General features: G+C 39.7%; 1 protein-coding gene across 4 annotated transcripts in view; it reads left to right on the top strand.

Annotated features, from left to right (window-relative positions):
• Positions 1-16,959, top strand: part of LOC133446103 (PTB domain-containing engulfment adapter protein 1) — a 118,797-nt gene that overhangs the window by 33,154 nt on the left and 68,684 nt on the right. For all 4 annotated transcript variants that reach the window (XM_061723884.1, XM_061723885.1, XM_061723890.1 and 1 more), the window contains one exon: positions 14,245-14,330. The gene's annotated coding sequence lies outside the window, so the exon portion shown is untranslated. The remainder of the gene's footprint in view (positions 1-14,244; positions 14,331-16,959) is intronic.

The following is a 16,959-nucleotide window of genomic DNA, read 5'->3' as shown; positions in this document are numbered from 1 at the left end:
TTAAAGCACTTGCAAGGACAATTGCTGGTGAATTTTAAATGTAATTGTGTGGCGCATGTTGCATTGAGTGATGACAAGTTTGCAAGCAAACAAAAAATAATTATTTTCTGTTCTGTACAGGACGTACTTATAATTCCATCAGCCTGCACACATTAATAAGTCTTTTTTACTCATGCTTCTCTCGGCTGCTGCATTGTGCATTAGACTCTTTGTTGTAGCGTGAGTGCGTCCTGTCAATGTCCCAGGTGTTTCCAAATATATCACTTCAAATGTTTGCTTCAACATTGCCACCAATTATTTGACAAGAGGAAGATCCTGTGTTGTGGAATGCATTATTTTATGACGTGGCTAATGTGCAAACGCCCGGTATTAAACTTTTGCCAAACCAACGTGTAGATAATCTGCTCTGGCGACCCCTAGTAATGGAAAAACTGACAGAAGTTGCTTTTGTATAGAAATGCAGCAAATTGGTACAATAATAAAAAAAATGTCATAGCTACAATTTTCTGTTTTCACTCATCTAGTAACCACTCCACTGATCTGGTGTGACTGAGAGGTATTCTCTTTTGGACTATCAACAGTTTCTGAACTGTCTGAAGTGCTGAAACAAAGAAAAGAAGGGTTATTGTGACAAAGACAAAGAAGAAAAAAAAGTCAGTTTGAGATGGAATTTGATGCTCTGCTGGAGCTATTTGTTGTGTCTGGGCAGACTGAAATCTCTTGAGAAAACAGGGGAATTTATTCCCAAATGTGGAGCTAAAAGGTTTTCTGTGCTTGGTTATCTTGGCTGGGCAGGATCACAGATGCTTCTTCATGTCTTCCAAATGGGGGAGGTGTGCTGGTGATGTTTTATCAATAATACAATTCCTCATGTCGCGTTTGCTTGTCAGCCAACAATCCTGCTGTGTTCACACTGGAGGAGAAGCCGATTAATTCCCCTTTGCTTGCATGGGAATAAAGGTCATCACAGCTTGACTGAGTTTGATATGGAATATCAGTTCATGTTTTAACTGGGTCAGGTTGTGCATTAAGGCTGCTGTGGTAGTAAGCTCTCGCTGCAGTAAAAACACACTCCCCTGTGTGTATTTACTTGTGTATCTAGCGGAGATGCTGTATTTGACATGATACACTCTGTCTCCATCTTCTTCATTTGCCTCAGTTCTTTGGTACACTGATGGATGCATGCCTCTGAAACAATAACAAGGGGATAAGAACGCATACACATACATCTTCCCTACGGAAATTCGTATTTGAAAACCTTGGTGTCTTTTTGAGAGTATTAACTTAGAGAACTATATTTGTGATGCATAATTTAAGGTGGGAAATTTCATGACATAGGTCTCTCTTAATAAAATGTGGGTGGAATGATGCTAATTGGTACCGTGACATTGTGGTTGATGTGGTGGAGGATGGCAATGCCTGAAAAATATGTTTTGAAAAGCAGACATGTGAGCATGTAATGGTTTTAATGAAATTAAGAGCAAAAAACATAATACACAGAATATACACGATTTGTAAAATTTCCTTTGTTAAAATTTTTTTAATAAAATAAAAAATCAGAATACAACAAATATGTATTGTGAACATCTGCAGCCTCAAGGAACACGACCAACCCCAATATTCTCGACTGAGGCAGCACAATCGATGTACTCCTCCAAATCTTAGGTAATTTTCATAACAGAGGATGCATGGCTTCTTTTGTCTCAGTCTCTTATCTGCACTCTGGAGCCAGACTAAAGACACGTGGAGGGTTCAGTGCAGAAAGCAATTGACATCATTGGACTCGTGTGGCTAATTCATGTGCAACACATTCATGTGCAACATTTTCATGTGCAACATGTTCATGTCCATCACAAATATGTGCAACACATTCCTATGCAACATTTTCATGTACAACACATTCTTGTGCAACATTTTCATGTACAACACATTCTTGTGCAACACTTCAATGTGCAACACATTTATGTGCAGCACATTCATGTGCAACACATTCATGTGCAACACATTCATGTGCAACATTTTCATGTCCATCACAAATATGTGCAACACATTCATGTACAACACATTTATGTGCAACACATTCCTGTGCAACATTTTCATGTACAACACATTCTTGTGCAACACTTCAATGTGCAACACATTTATGTGCAGCACATTCATGTGCAACACTTTAAAGGAGCTTGAGGCCGGATTGTGGCAGGATTTATGAAAAAAATCCGTATACATTTTAAGTTTTCTAGTAATAATGTCAGATGAAGCGTTCCAAACCCAAAAGAATGAGCCCTCTAGTGTATCTCTCCTTTGCCTTGAACAGACTGTGTGCTGCAAAATGTGCTGCAATTCGGTCCCGAATTTCCCGCGCTGGGCTGCGGATGTGACGTCACATGACGCTGCATGTGCGTTCTCCCCGTTCTCCCGTGCCGGCTTCACTGTTGGCTGCAGTACCCCCAACGGCCGTCGTGGTGAAGGGTGGCGCTAGAGAGTCTCATTTCTTAAAAGGAGCCTCATGCTCCTTTAATGTACACCATATTTGTGGCACTGAGGTGATTCACTTTAACACAGGGACTGGAAGGATGCAGCTTTTTGTGTTACCTGTTGAGTTTTGTGTCAAAAAAGGGAAAACACTCATATATTCACAGCAAAGCAGACATTGAGAGGTTTATTTAGTTCATTAACTCATTAACACATGAATGGTAATCATTTTATTTAGTGAGGCCATCAAAGATACCCACCTGTTTCGTGCTATAACTGTTCTGCAGCTGCTTGAGGCACATCCTCTTTACGGGAAGATGGAGTTTGCTTCTGTTTTATGGAAATATCATTGTTGAGATTCTCATATTTTCCACATTCTTTTGGGAGTTCATGTCCATTTGAGCTTAAGATGGGATTTTAAATGTCAAGTGGTGGAAACAGCACTTGGAGGGAAACTTTCATCTCAGCATCCGCGTAGCAGCTGTGCTCATCCTCTGAGTGCAATTTTTTCTCCCTTGAATCCTGAAGGTTTTCTCATCTATGTTGTATGCATTCAAAAGTTACTGATGATTGCTTGCTGTTGTAGAATAATAATGTCACAGTTTTGTTGTTTTTATCCACTTCCAGTTTCCAGAGTAGCGTTTGAAGTCTGACTGGAGATATTTGATTCTTCTGAAAAGTTAGAAGCTTTATTGTCTTTGTAATTTTACCACAAAACTCTATTTGGTGTCTCCCAGAAGGACCAGCGGCAGTATAAAATTAGAAAATTGGGTTTTGCTGGTTCCTCTGGACTTCATTGCACAGCTATAACTGGTAGAGTCACCTTGTCTCCAGATGTCTGAAGTAAATTTGGTAAATAAAATGTCTACGAAAATGAAGGATATCCCGGGCTTAATAAAAAGAGGACCTAAGTTGTAGACATGATGACTCTCCACACCCAGGATTATCAATGATCAAATAGTTGATAAAAAAGTTTTAAAATGAAAGTGATTATTAAGCTGGAATCCCCACACGTTATGGCAGCGTTATTTCAAGCTCACATTCAGAATCTCTTTCCATTGTAATCTAATACTCTTAGAGAACTAATGTAGCATGAAGGATGAGCCATTTAGAAAGCCTGTAGGTGACACAAAGTCTATCAACGTATTCTCTGAAACGTTTCAGCTAGCTGATGGGACTTGTCTGTCTGTAACTTGTGTGTGGAGGTCAGAGAGCTTTATGTTTTAAGATGCACACATCAGTGTGTACCTTCAGTACAGAAACCCTGACGTTTGGCCAGTTGCAGGCAGAGTTGAGCCCCTTAGGAAATAAGAAGGGCCAGAAGCAGTCTGCTGCATTATGTATACCCCCTGTCTCTTATCTACCTCTTCCAGCACGTTACGTCCCTGGATCTGAGCTGCTGCCCACATGATGGTGTTTTGCAATCAAGAGGCTTCTTTAGAAGAGACCAGGGGGAAGAAGAGGGCTCAAGAGCTATATACTTTCTTATTCCTAACAGGATTACCGTATTATCATATGGAAGTATGGTAGGAGCTGACCATCATGACCTGAAGGATTAATACTCACATGTTCTTAACTATTTAATTCAATTATTCTTAAGAACTGTGAATTGTATCCCTTAAAGCTGACACTTTAACCTTACATGACTGAACAAATGCCTTTGAAGAACCCTGGGGAATTACTGATACTGAAAAATGGCTCTGATATTCATATTGTAATATATTACTGTATTGTATTGTAGGGAGAGTGGGGTAATTTGTGCCAAGGGGCAAGTTGTTCCACCCCTGTTATCTAGAAAACCATAGAAGAAATTGGTCATGTGATCACATATTTTTGGAGAGGCATCCATTTCAATCATCCTGCAAACAATTTGACACATGGCTTGAGAGGTAAGCACATTTAAGTTCAAAAAACAATTTTATGCCCTCCAAAGTAAAATTTCTACGAACAAGGTTTTTTGATTGCAGGGTTCGAACAATTATAGACAACTTAGAAATCAGTCCACACATGTAGATTTAGATTTAGATTTATTTATTTGCACAGTTAAAAATTACACAAATAAACGTAACAACTTTACAAATTAAAGTGCAGGAAGAGGCGAAAACCAAAGAGCTTATCAGGGGCCTCCACCTATAGTTAACATAAAATTTAATATCATACTTATAAAAACAAAATATACAAATGAGCTATTAGAAATCTATAGATGATAGAAATAAATGAAAATTACAAAGAATTTACACAAAAGAAAAATGATCGGATATATGAATAACGATAAAGAGTACAATTTGATAATTAAGAAACAAACAAAAATAAACGACTAAATAACAAACCAAATGAACACAAACAAAAAATAATTTCAAGGAGATTACACAAGACGATAACATTTTTCAGCACATCCATAACTTATGCCAGAGCAGTTCCATTTACAAAACAAAAATTAAGTGGTGTTTCAGACATCCTTTAAAACCTTGAACAGAGAAACATTTTTTTGCTAAATGGGAATATGTATTCCATAGTTTGACACCCCTGTAGCGTAGTGCATATTTACCCCTGGTTGTAACACATTTTGGAGGATGCAGATCTAACGCTCGCGGGGTTGTATATGGACCTGAGAGTTTGTAGTGAAATAGTCTTTGAGGTGAGCAGGAATACTTTCCTCCTTTAAGACCTTATAAATAAAAACACGTGTCTGATGAATATTTATGTTATAAATGTTGAGAATATAAAGTTTCTGAAACAAAGGACTGGAGGGGCTGTATGAATCTGAACAAGTTGCTATCCTGACAAAATGTTTCTGACAAACCAAAATGTTATGTAATGTTGTGGGAAAAGTACTGGCCCAGACTACATTACAGTAAGAAAGATAAGGGTAAATTAGACTATAATAAAGAGTGAGAAGACAATTAGTTTTAACCAAATGTCTAATCCGTCTAATAATGCCAAGAGATTTGTGAATTTTTGTATTGACCCAATCAATTTGACCTTTCCAATTTAAGTTTTCATCAACAAGAACTCCCAGGAATCTAATTGAAGATACCTGGAGCCTATCAACAGAGTCAATTTGAATTTTGGATAAATCTTTTGGATAAGATTTTTTCCCACTGAAAATTATAAATCTGCATTTCTTTATATTTAGAGACAATTTATTTAACTTAAACCATTTCATATAGGCAGTTAGACCAACATTTGTTTCTCTTATCAACGTTTTAGTGCTTTAGTAAGCTACACCTGAATCTATACAGTTAGCATGATAGTAACTTAAAACAACTAGGTGATGCATTTTCTTCCAAATGGTGGGGTTGGGGTAATTTGTGCCAAAGGGCCTGGGTTACGTTGTGCCACTGGCACTTATGATAATTTACTAGATAGGGTTCTGAAAAACTTGAAAAAAAAGCAAACCCAAAGAGAAAGAGCTCTCCAGGAGCTGATAGAGTTACTTTCCGATACCACTGAGATATGGCACTGATTGAGAGCTCAGATGTCCAGATTGATGATGATGATGATGATGATGATGATGATGATGATGATGATGATGATGATGATGATGATGATGATGATGATGATGATGATGATGATCTGTCTGCTGGTGACTCTGTCATTGTGAAGTTTGCCGGTAAAAAATCAAAATCCTATAACTACATTGGATTGGTGGAGACAGTTGAAGGTGATGACATCAGTGCAAAGTTTCTGAAGCAAAGTCTTAAGAGTTCTGTTGATGGAAAGCCCGTCTTCACATTTAGAGAGAATGATGAGGGGGCTTTCCCTAGAGGGGATGTGTTAAGAAAACTACCCCCACCACAAAAACTTGGTGGTACAGCAAGAAGGCAGCACGAGTTCATATTCCCCTGCAGTATCACCAAGTGGGGTGTTCAGTAGGCCAAATCTCTGAAGAGTAGGAGTAGGCTGTGTTCATGTTATAGGCCTTGCAAACTGGCATTTGATGTTGTGAAAATGTTAAATAAACCATAAATAAGCAATTTTGTACTGAATTTGTTTTGCTTCTATATAGCATCATTGTTTGTGCGATTAAAATTATATGTTTTGCCAATGGCACATTTACCCCGGTGTATTTTCTCTAACGGCACAACTTACCTCGCGCTGGGGACAAAGCTATATTTCTCATACAGTTTACTTTAGATTCAAAGTGATTGTTCCCAGAGATGCACAGCATCCTAAACTATAAGTACCAATTTTAGTTGGAGGCTTTGCTGTAAACCCCCTTGCTTTAAAGGCACTTAAAGTAAAAAATGGCACTACTTACCCCACTTTCCCTATGTAGGAGCTGGTTGTTGGATGGGGATCGATCCATTTCGGTGCTGGTTCAGCTTTGGAATGCTTTAAGAAATGGTTTGCTTTTCCACATACGCAGAATCTCCAGAGAGCCATGTCATTACATATCTTTCAATGCGGTTTGGATCTCCTTTTTGGTCTACTCTGAATTTCTGTACAACCATGGTGCAGAAAGGACACAGATCAACGTCCTTCCTTAAAAACCAGTGTCTCAGTAATGTCGGCCTGAGTTCTTAAAATATGTTGAAAACAGCAGTAGATGTTTATGACTTTCTTTCGTTGTGAGGACCATCTTTTCCAAATGAGGACAGATATTTAAGAATTTGCTGCAAACAAGCAGGATTTATACCATTTGCCTTTAGGTGATAGAGTTTGTGCATTTATATGACATTAGAAAAAAAATGGTTAGTACATTAGTCTGAAACTGTTGTTTCAAAAAGCCTGTTAACATCTTAGTCAGACAAGCACACCCAGATACTGGTGCGCGGTTAAACTGGCTCTGTGGATACAGTAGTTCCCACTCTGGTCTTTAACCCAGAAGAACAAGTAATACTGAGAAGGGGAAAAAAAGACTACAGTGGTATGAAATTAGACAATGTAAGGCGCAGCTGGTAGTGCAGCCGCCTCACAGCCGGAATGTCCTGGGTTCAGTTCTCGCCGGGGACGCTCTCGGTGTTCATTTCCTCATGACTTCAGCACCCATACCCTGGGTGGGGTTGGTGAAAGGGCCTTTCTGTGTGGAGTTTGCATGTTCTCCCTGTGTTCTCTTAGGTAGATAATGTGAGCTACCCTCACAAAAACATGCAGCGGTCCTGTGCTATACATGCCCCCTCTGGCCAGCCCGATGGGGTAGGGAGGATCCAGCCAGAATAACGTGATCCTTCCACGCACTACGTCCAGCCAGAGAAGCCCCAACCTGTTGGGTGAAAAGCCTGCTCACTCCTCAGGTTAAGGAGAAGACTTGAGCTCAGTGCAGGGCCCTCCCGGGGTTGGTAGAGGGAAAGCAATGCCCTGGACTGTCACTTAGGTAGGAGCACTGGGTGACAGAAAAAAAAAACGGGGATAAAACTGGATCTGATTTAAAAAAAAAAAAAAAAAAAAAAAAAATATATATATATATATATATATATATATATATATATATATATTACTTTTCCAATATGGAGCGCCCACCTGAAACAAATAGCTACCATTTGTTTGAAACACTGCTAAACACTAAAAAGCTGAAAGCAGGTATACTGCCACCTGTTACGCAGAGTCTGTTGGTGTAAATGCTGGTGCTGTCGTGAACGTCTGTAGAGCCACCTTCCACCTGTCCACCTTTCAAAAAAAGAATGAAAAAAACAAAAAAACACAATCAATCCTGACAAGGTTTGCAGTGTATAATGTATTTTAGAAAATACTACTTAAATGTAAAGGGCACATGAAGTTAGCACAACTGATCTGAACCCTCATCTGGTGAAGTTTTGTTAAAATGGTTGAAATCAGAGCAAATTTCACTGCTGCCCCAGAAGATGACTGCAAAATTGAATTGCACTCCTCGCCACAGATTTACAGATGGTATACCACATCGTGCTGCAAACGATAAAGGACCTACATAGTAAAGTTTGTAGTCCTCCACCAGCTCCTCTTTTTAAAGTCAAACTTCACCAAAAGGGCATTGGTGAATGAGACTTTGTGAATAAGGGGGCATGCCTTTGAAATTAAATACTGAACCAATGACTGACTCAAAAGATCCTGCGGTGTAAAACCATACAGCAGTCATTAATTTTGAAGTGGTCAGAAGGGCACAGCTGTGAACTTTGAATGGTTGGAAGAATCATTAATTTTCTGCAGCTCAAATTAGTCACTTAGCTTCAAGAACATTTCACTGCTTTCCCTGGCTACCAGGACTCTTTAGTTGTACAAGAAGTTTGAAGTTTATGTCGAACATGAGGAACTAAATTACCCAAAGATTATAACTGCAGAGTTGGAGGAACTGGGACAGAACAGGGTCGCCTGCTGGTGGCGAGTATGTGGGCGAGGCTACATTAGCATATTGATGGCGCCACACATGCTAAACAGCTTAAAAGATCTAGACTTTTATACCTCAGTCATTGTAAAGCCATGTAAAGATTTTTTTGGCAAAACCCCCCCCCTCATGCTTGAATGATTGCTAACTGTTGGATTGCCACTTAAGAGCTTATTCAACTATGAGTCAGCTGGAAATACGTGAAACAGACTCACCGTCTTGACTTCATGTACAGGCGCTCATTGCCAAACCTTCAGGATTACATGAGCATTCAAAATCGTAAATCGCTTAAGGCTTTTCTGTGATGTTCTGTTTTGAAGTACATTGAATAGTGTCGAGTATTTATTCATCTTTAACGCCTGCTAATTTATCCCTGGATTGGGTCCGATTCTGCACTCACCAACTACAAAACAGTAGTTAGTTTGCAGGCTCGTGGACTAATTCACCTTCCTATGAACATTTTCTGTTCAGAGAGTCTTGTTTGTCCAGCATTTGTGCTGTGCTGTATTGGTATATGTATCCCAGATTGGTACATATACACATTAAACATCAGAGAAAGGATGGCAAGATACTGACCTGAATGTTGGAACGCCGGATGTTGATGGCAAGGTTTTGTTTCTCCTCATCAATGACACGGCAGCAATAAAAAGCTGTACGGATGGCTGATGTTGCAATGTGGTGGACATGCATAAAACCATTGCTTAGTCCAGTTGAAGTCTCAGGGGAAGCAGTCTAAGCAGGAGACCCAGAACGTCCTCTCCCCAGCCATCTCATCTCACCCTTACAGGGGGATACAGAGGCGTTCCCATTCCAGCCAAGGGAGATAATCTCTCTGGGCCTGTGCTGTGGCCTCCTACAAGGTGGACGAGCTTTAAAAACCTCCACACTGAGGCTTCTTGAAGGTGTCTTTACTAGATACCACCTCTACTGCACCTCTACTTCGAGTCTCTCCCGCACAACAGAACTCCCACCCTATCTTTAAAGGAGCTTGAGGCCGGATTGTGGCAAGATTAATGAAAAAAATCCGTATACGTTTTAAGTTTTCTAGTAAAAATGTCAGAGGAAGCGTTCAAAACCCAAAAGAATGAGCCCTCTAGTGTATCTCTCCTTTGCCTTGAACAGACTGTGTGCTGCAAAATGTGCTGCAATTCGGTCCTGAATTTCCCGCGCTGGGCTGCGGATGTGACGTCACATGACGCTGCATGTGCGTTCTCCCCGTTCTCCCGTGCCGGCTTCACTGTTGGCTGCAGTACCCCCAACGGCCGTCATGGTGAAGGGTGGCGCTAGATAGTCTCATTTCTTAAAAGGAGCCTCAAGCTCCTTTAAATGAGAATTTCAGTTGCTTGTACCCATGATCTTGTTCTTTCAGTCAGCACACAGTTCCCAGCAATAGGTAAGAGGAGGAACACAGACTGACTGGCCTTGCCCTTTGGCTCAGCTCTCTCCTCACCACAGCAGACCGTTACAGAATGGCATTACTGTAGATGCTGCAACCATCCGTCTGTCAATCTTCTGCTCCATTCTTCCCCCACTTGCGAAAAGACATCAAGATCCTTTAACTCCATCACTTGAGACAGTACCTCCCAGCCTAAGAGGGCTTTCCATCTTTTCTCGTTGAGAAAGTGCAGCACTAACCTCAAAAGGATGTTTTTCTTGGAGCATCCCTCTGAAATTATGAATTAGTTTTAAATCAAAGGGATCTTTATTTCCACTTCTGAGACACTGAACATAATCTACATAATTTAAGTTGCAGTTACCCTGGAAACTGGAGCCGTTTAAACAAATGATGGCTTATTTATAAGTTATCTAATTTGGTTGTGCTTTCCATTACAACTTTGTCACAGTCAGGTCACTCACATAACCACAATCTTAAATGGAAATGCCTGTCTTGCAATGATAAATGTGTATATCAATTTAATTTTACAGATTACAAAATGAAATAAGTGTGTGATTAATTTGAATTAATTCACAATTACAATTAAGTAATACATTTCACATCAAACGTAATAGCTTGTAAGTCCAACAAATGAAAGGTTTTATAGTAGTCCACCAATTAATCACCTTAAGAGGTTGGTCAGTTTTCCATACCTTACCCTGGCTTGTTTTAGTCAATTACCAATTATCAGTTATCCCTTTGAAAAGGTCATTTATCCTTTGATTACTATGGATTATTTTCCTTTTATAATATAGTAGTTTTTAATGGGCACTTGACTGCAACGTTGTTTTTTTTTGTCTTTAATCAGCTTACCATGAATTAATTTTGCAAGCTCCCAGATTTCAGTTTGTGTTGACATTATCTGATGATATTCATTGTTCATTTCTTTTAGAGCTTTCACTTCTCTTTGTAACGTTGAGCCATGTATGCATTTTACGCCTGGAAGTCCCCCTTTAGTCACATCTGATATCAAAACGTTGAAAATAAACTTGACTTGGGTTGAAACTCAAGATCAAAGCTTGTTTCTTCAAGTTGGTGTTGGAGGCAGCTTTCTGCCTGGCTGTCAAAAGTTGTCGGAGAGGATTATTGCAGTCGACCTCACTCCTTCATAACAAGTAAACCAGCGTTGTCCTCAGGACTTCAAGCCTCATGCCATTTTTGTGTGATTGGATTTGCACTAATAAGAAGGAACAGCATGAACTGATTTCAACTTGTTGGTTCTGCGGTCTTCTTCCATTTTCCTCCAACATACTCGCATTACATAAACATGAAAGGATTCTGCTGCAGTTACTGTTGCATTTACTTTTATGCGAGTATACCACTTTTAATTTAAATAATGTACCTGTCAGCGACTAGGAAATGAGATTCCAGCATGTTCCACTGTATGCACTGCAAGCTCACCACCTGTTTTTAGAGGAAGATTCAGCTTTGTGGTGTGGAAAAGAAGACATTTTGGAAATACAAGCGTATTACTCGAGGGTTGATAGAAATGACAGTTGTTTACTTTTCTTTCCCGCTCCCTTATTCAGTATAATATATACTGTGTGAAACTCAAAGGTGCCCTGTCTCATGGTGAAAGAATGCAAAAGAAAATCCATTTGACATCATTCATCAGTGGGAGGCGGGAATTTGATCAGGCCAATGTTTGTGGTGGAACAGAAATGAAAATGTGGAGGGACTGAATTATATATGGTGTCTTCTTGTTTTGAATCCAAAAGAGGACACACTTATTTTTTCACCCCCACCTTTTTCTGATCCTAGCAGCTAGACGGTGTCTCAGTGGAGCGTCTTTGTTTTCTTGATCAAAACACCAGATTTTTTTCTTTACAAACGAAGAAAAAGTATGTGAACCCCTCAGAATGAACTGATCAACATTCATTTGCCATAAAATTTGATACGATCTTGTCACAATGTCAGTAAAGGGCACATATAGTGTGCTTACGCTGATAACATACAAACAATAATAATTTATTGTGTTTTAACTGAACACACCGATTAAACAATCACAGTTGTGGTGGAAAAGTATGTTCACCCAAATGCTCAAATGAAAGGTAATTACAGTCTGTAGTTTGCACACCTGGAATCCAGTTAGTGAAAAGACTTTGAAGTTGTGGTTTAGAGGTACTTTTTTTTAGTAAAATTTAAAGTTTGCTGTTCATAGGGAGTATTGGCTAATGTGTACCATCCTTTATGGTTAAGAAGAGCCTCCAAGGAGCATCTGAAGGCTTGTAGACATTACTGGAACTGACAAACATCTCTGTTAATGAGTCTGTCATTGGTACGTCATTGAGCAGGCGTATGGTCCAGGGCAGGACACCACAGAAGAAGCAAAAAATATACCAAAAACCCCACCTGAAGTCTGCTGTTAGCAATCCACAACTCTCCTGGGAAAATGCTTTCTTGAACTGATGAAACAAAAGTGGAATTATTCGACTACTCATTAGGTACGATGCGAAAAAATAATCTAATCAACATCAAAACATCAACTCAATAGTGAAATGTAGTGAAAGAAACAGCAAGGTACTGGTTTATTTTGCCTACTGGACATTTCTGATCCTACACCTGGTCCAGATATTGTCCTGTACCATATGTCACAGGGAAATTCCAGGGTGGCCAGGGTCGGGCCAAGCAGCAGGACATTGAACAGCCACTGATAGCCAACACCAATGATAACACTGAATAGCTTCAGAAAAAGAAAATCCACTTTTTGAATTGCACAATCAGAGCCCAGAGCTCAACTCCAGGGAGATGATGTGGACTGACCTCCAGAGAGCCAGTCAAACCAGACAGCTTACAAATGTGTCTGAGCTGAAGCTGTTCTTTAAAGAGTTGCCCAAAATCCCTCCTACACATTGTGCAGGTCTGATCCAGAAACAATGAAAGTACTTTGAATATCGTTCCAAAGGAGCTGACCTGCTATTATCTCCTAGGGTTCACCTGCCTTTTCCATCAGAATGAAATGTGTTCAGGGGAAATATAACTGTGTGTTTTTAACTGAAGCATTGTGTTTGTCTATTATTGTAACTGGGATGAAGATCAGATGACATTTCATTCCAGATTAATGCAGAAAGCAGTACTTCCATACTCTTTCTTGGCCTTGTATTGAGCTGATGTGCAGAAACGATTAAAGTAGGCTCTTGAATTTGCAGAAGAGTTGCATGGTAAAAACTCAAAACATTTGTGATTCGTTTTCACTGATGTGGATGCAGAAGTCGCCTTCCTCAAGTTACTCATCCGTCGATCTGAATGTCATTTCAGCCACTTTCAAGATAATACACAACACCACGCGTACCAGATACTTGGATGTAACACGGAGAGAGCCTAACATACGCTGACTTGTACACAGACTTCGTTATCTCCAGGTTTTTACTTTTAGATTAGCCAAAGAAGCATGCCAATGATTTTTGTGTTTTCCAGCACTGCATTTTTCAGAGTAATTGATTGGTGTGTTTGTTTGCTTTCTTTGAGCCATTTATAAACACTGACGGCTCACAAATCTCCTAAGCTGACAGTGTTCTATAAATTAGATTGCTGAATAAAATAATTTCATTGAAGTGAACATGGTGCAAAGCTCATGGTGCTTGAAAACCAGCATTTTCCAGTTGTAGATAAAGCTGAGTCATCTCAACACAAACCTATACGGCTGAATATATTAGTTGACTGTTACTTTTATTTCATATATTAAGCTTTTACAGGCTGAGGCCAGCTGTTTGTGTTTGCTGTGTTCTTCTGAGTTATTTGGAATTTTGCAAGGAGTGCATGCTGCCTTTATGGTTTAGCCTCACCCCTCCTCACCCCGTCAGTCAGAGAGGTTAGGGCATTTAAAAGAGAAAAACATAGGACATAAACACAGTAAAACACAGTCACATCTGTAATTGAAACAGAAACTTGGGTTTATTTCTTTCTGCATAGCTGGTTTTATTGCTTAATTTAATCAATACAGAAAGCAGACTTGTGGCAGAGCTAGATCATCTGTAAAAGCTTTAATCTTGTGTGTGTGCTTTATTTTTTTTTTCTTTCCTCTTTCTGTCCACAGAGGGTGCAGCACTAATGAGCACCGATCAACATTTAGATGACTGAAGCACATCCACAAGACCTGAACATCCACAGTCCACCATAGCAGTAAGGCTCCTTATCATCCTTCTCCATAGTTGTCTGTAAAGACGTAATTATATATAATTATCACCGCATCGTGGTACAGACGGCTTCATATCCCCCGCAATCAAGATCTACTCAATGCACAGGCTTATTATTCTAAAGACAGGATTTTTCTGTGCGTCTGGGATAAAAAGAAACCAGGAAGCATATGGTAACAAAAATACATGCGCCTCTGACACATCACGTATGCGTATGTCCTTGAAAGGGTGTCTTTGCACTGTGATAAACCTGAACAGGAGTGCAGTGACATTTCAATGCAAGCTTTTTCTTTTTTTTACTCATCTTAGAAAATATAGCAATCCATGGCAGTGACATTTCAACGTAATGTTCTTCAAGATTATCTACCATGTTCATGCAGTACATGTAAAAATAACAACACAAAATCCAACAACACAAAATCCACTTTCATGCTGCTGTTGGTACACCGGAGATCAATGGTTTCTTTTTTTTAGACCCTTTGATACCCCTCTGTGTACAGCCCCTCACATTTGCATTGCTGCCAGAAGAGCAATCAGCATCTATTTCACATCTCTCTGCACCCAAACAGTTTATAATACACCCCAGACGTATTTGAGCCAGATGAAATGCAGCGTGACCTGCAGAGTCACTTTCTCTCTCTACGAGTGTCAGGAAGATGGATCGCGGCTGCTCTCGCTCCCTCCTCTCCAGGCTACCTAAAGCACTCGTATGCCAGCAACAAGTGCAACCACAGAGAGAAAGAGCCTGCTCTCCCTTCAGCTGGCCGCGGGGTCGGCCGCCTGCCCAGAGCAGCTGATCAGCTGATGCCATTGTACATGTACACGGTTCTGTGCTGGGTTAATCTGAAATGGCCCCGGTCATAGGTTATTGTGAGAAAAGTCGGGAAAAACCGACCTGCATAAACCTAGACTGCTCTGGTGTGCTCAGGTCTGTGCACACCTTTGCAGCACATTGTTGTGAACAAAATCCTCAGGATTCATGAAGGCATCTCTTGATTGTACTTTTTTGGTGAGGATACGCCTACCTTCTTCAGCAAATTCTTGCAGAACTTAGTCATTCATTATCGATGTTGTGAAGGTTTCTTTTTGTTTCCATCGAGGAAAGGATTCTGCAATCATCCATATATATAATATAAGTTGTCTTCCATGGTCTTCCAGGTCATACATTTTCCAGGAAAGAAAAAAAAAACAATCAAAAAACAAAACCGATGCCATTAAGGGGCAGCTGTTTCTCTATAGTTGATATATTGTGCAAAGCAGATCATATAAAAACTAGGGCTGCGCAATATATTGAAAATGTATCATCAAAATATCAGCGTGTTTAGTATTGTTATTACTAAAAGATGAAATAAATCTAATTAGATAGTAGTCTATTATTTTCCAAGTGTCATGCATTCACTCACTAGATGATCAGAGGGAACATTAAGACGGCAAGGAGCAAGAACATTGTGGGCACAGACGCACACATGCCATAGGAAATGTATGTATTTGAGCTGATTTCACTATTTTTCACATATACTTATAAATATAATAAAAACATAATTTTTGTGAAGCAAGATGGCAAATCAATAATTAAGCAATGTCAAATTAATCCAGATACTTCTGATTAAGATTAATAAGCTATTATTTTGATCTTTGAAGCAGAAAATAGGCCAAGCAGCTTTGATGTTACATCTGGTTTGATCAGCTAAGACGGCATTGAGAATTCTGAGCATTTCTTTGAGCAGTGTTTGCAGTGATGAGTATTTCTTTCTCTTGTTCTGACAGTTAATACTTCCGCCTGCTGCTTGCTTCAAAGTGTGTTGTGACAATCAGCTATTGTGAGTCAGCCTTAGCATTTCAATCTGCACAGCATTAGACTCTGTCTTCACATAGAGGTATGACAACCTTTTTAAAATTGAAAATCTGTCAATTGATCATTAAGTAAGTGGTGGGAAAAAGTCTTTACGGACCATTTGACAGCCTGCCTTTCATACTGTTTGTGGCCGTGCTCGCCTTTGCTGGTGAGCTCTCTTCAGCGTTATTATTTCAGCATTATTTCTGAGTCCCTGTCAGGACAAAGTGATTACAGGGCGGAAAAAAGATAGAGAATGGCATAATGTTGAAACTTTGATGTTTTCTTTTACAGAAAAACTGTGATCATGGATTTTCTTATTATATATTTATCTGGCTAGACGGCATTAGAGCTGCGCCCCTGAAGCAGCGCCTTGCTTACCATTTAAAAGACAACGGTTTGTGGGCCTAAAGGACATCTTTGTAGTACAAGTGCTATTTCAGCCTTTTGGCTTATGTTGAGCTCTTTGTCTTTCATACTCCTTTTGTATATTTGCATGTCCATGAGGGTAAACATGACCTGGAAAATCCTTTGATGATAAAACAGAGTATTCCAAGCTATCTATTGTAGTCACTGCACATAAAACAGTTTTTGACAGTTAAGTATAGGCCTGTGAAAATTACTTCTGCCAGATTCCACATCGGAGGTGGGGAGGCCTTATCGTGCAGAAACAGCAGTCTAGATTAGTGCAAGTTAGTGTATGCTGTTTAGGTGGATTTGGTCCACAGCCGCTCGGATCCTTCTTTAAGATTTACAAGTGTGTCAGGAGATCTAAAGAAGC

Source organism: Cololabis saira, chromosome 6, assembly GCF_033807715.1.
Source record: "Cololabis saira isolate AMF1-May2022 chromosome 6, fColSai1.1, whole genome shotgun sequence".
Classification (NCBI taxonomy): Eukaryota; Metazoa; Chordata; class Actinopteri; order Beloniformes; family Belonidae; genus Cololabis; species Cololabis saira.
The sequence above is the reverse complement of the archived record's forward strand: the minus strand, read 5'-3'. Positions and strand labels throughout refer to the sequence as shown.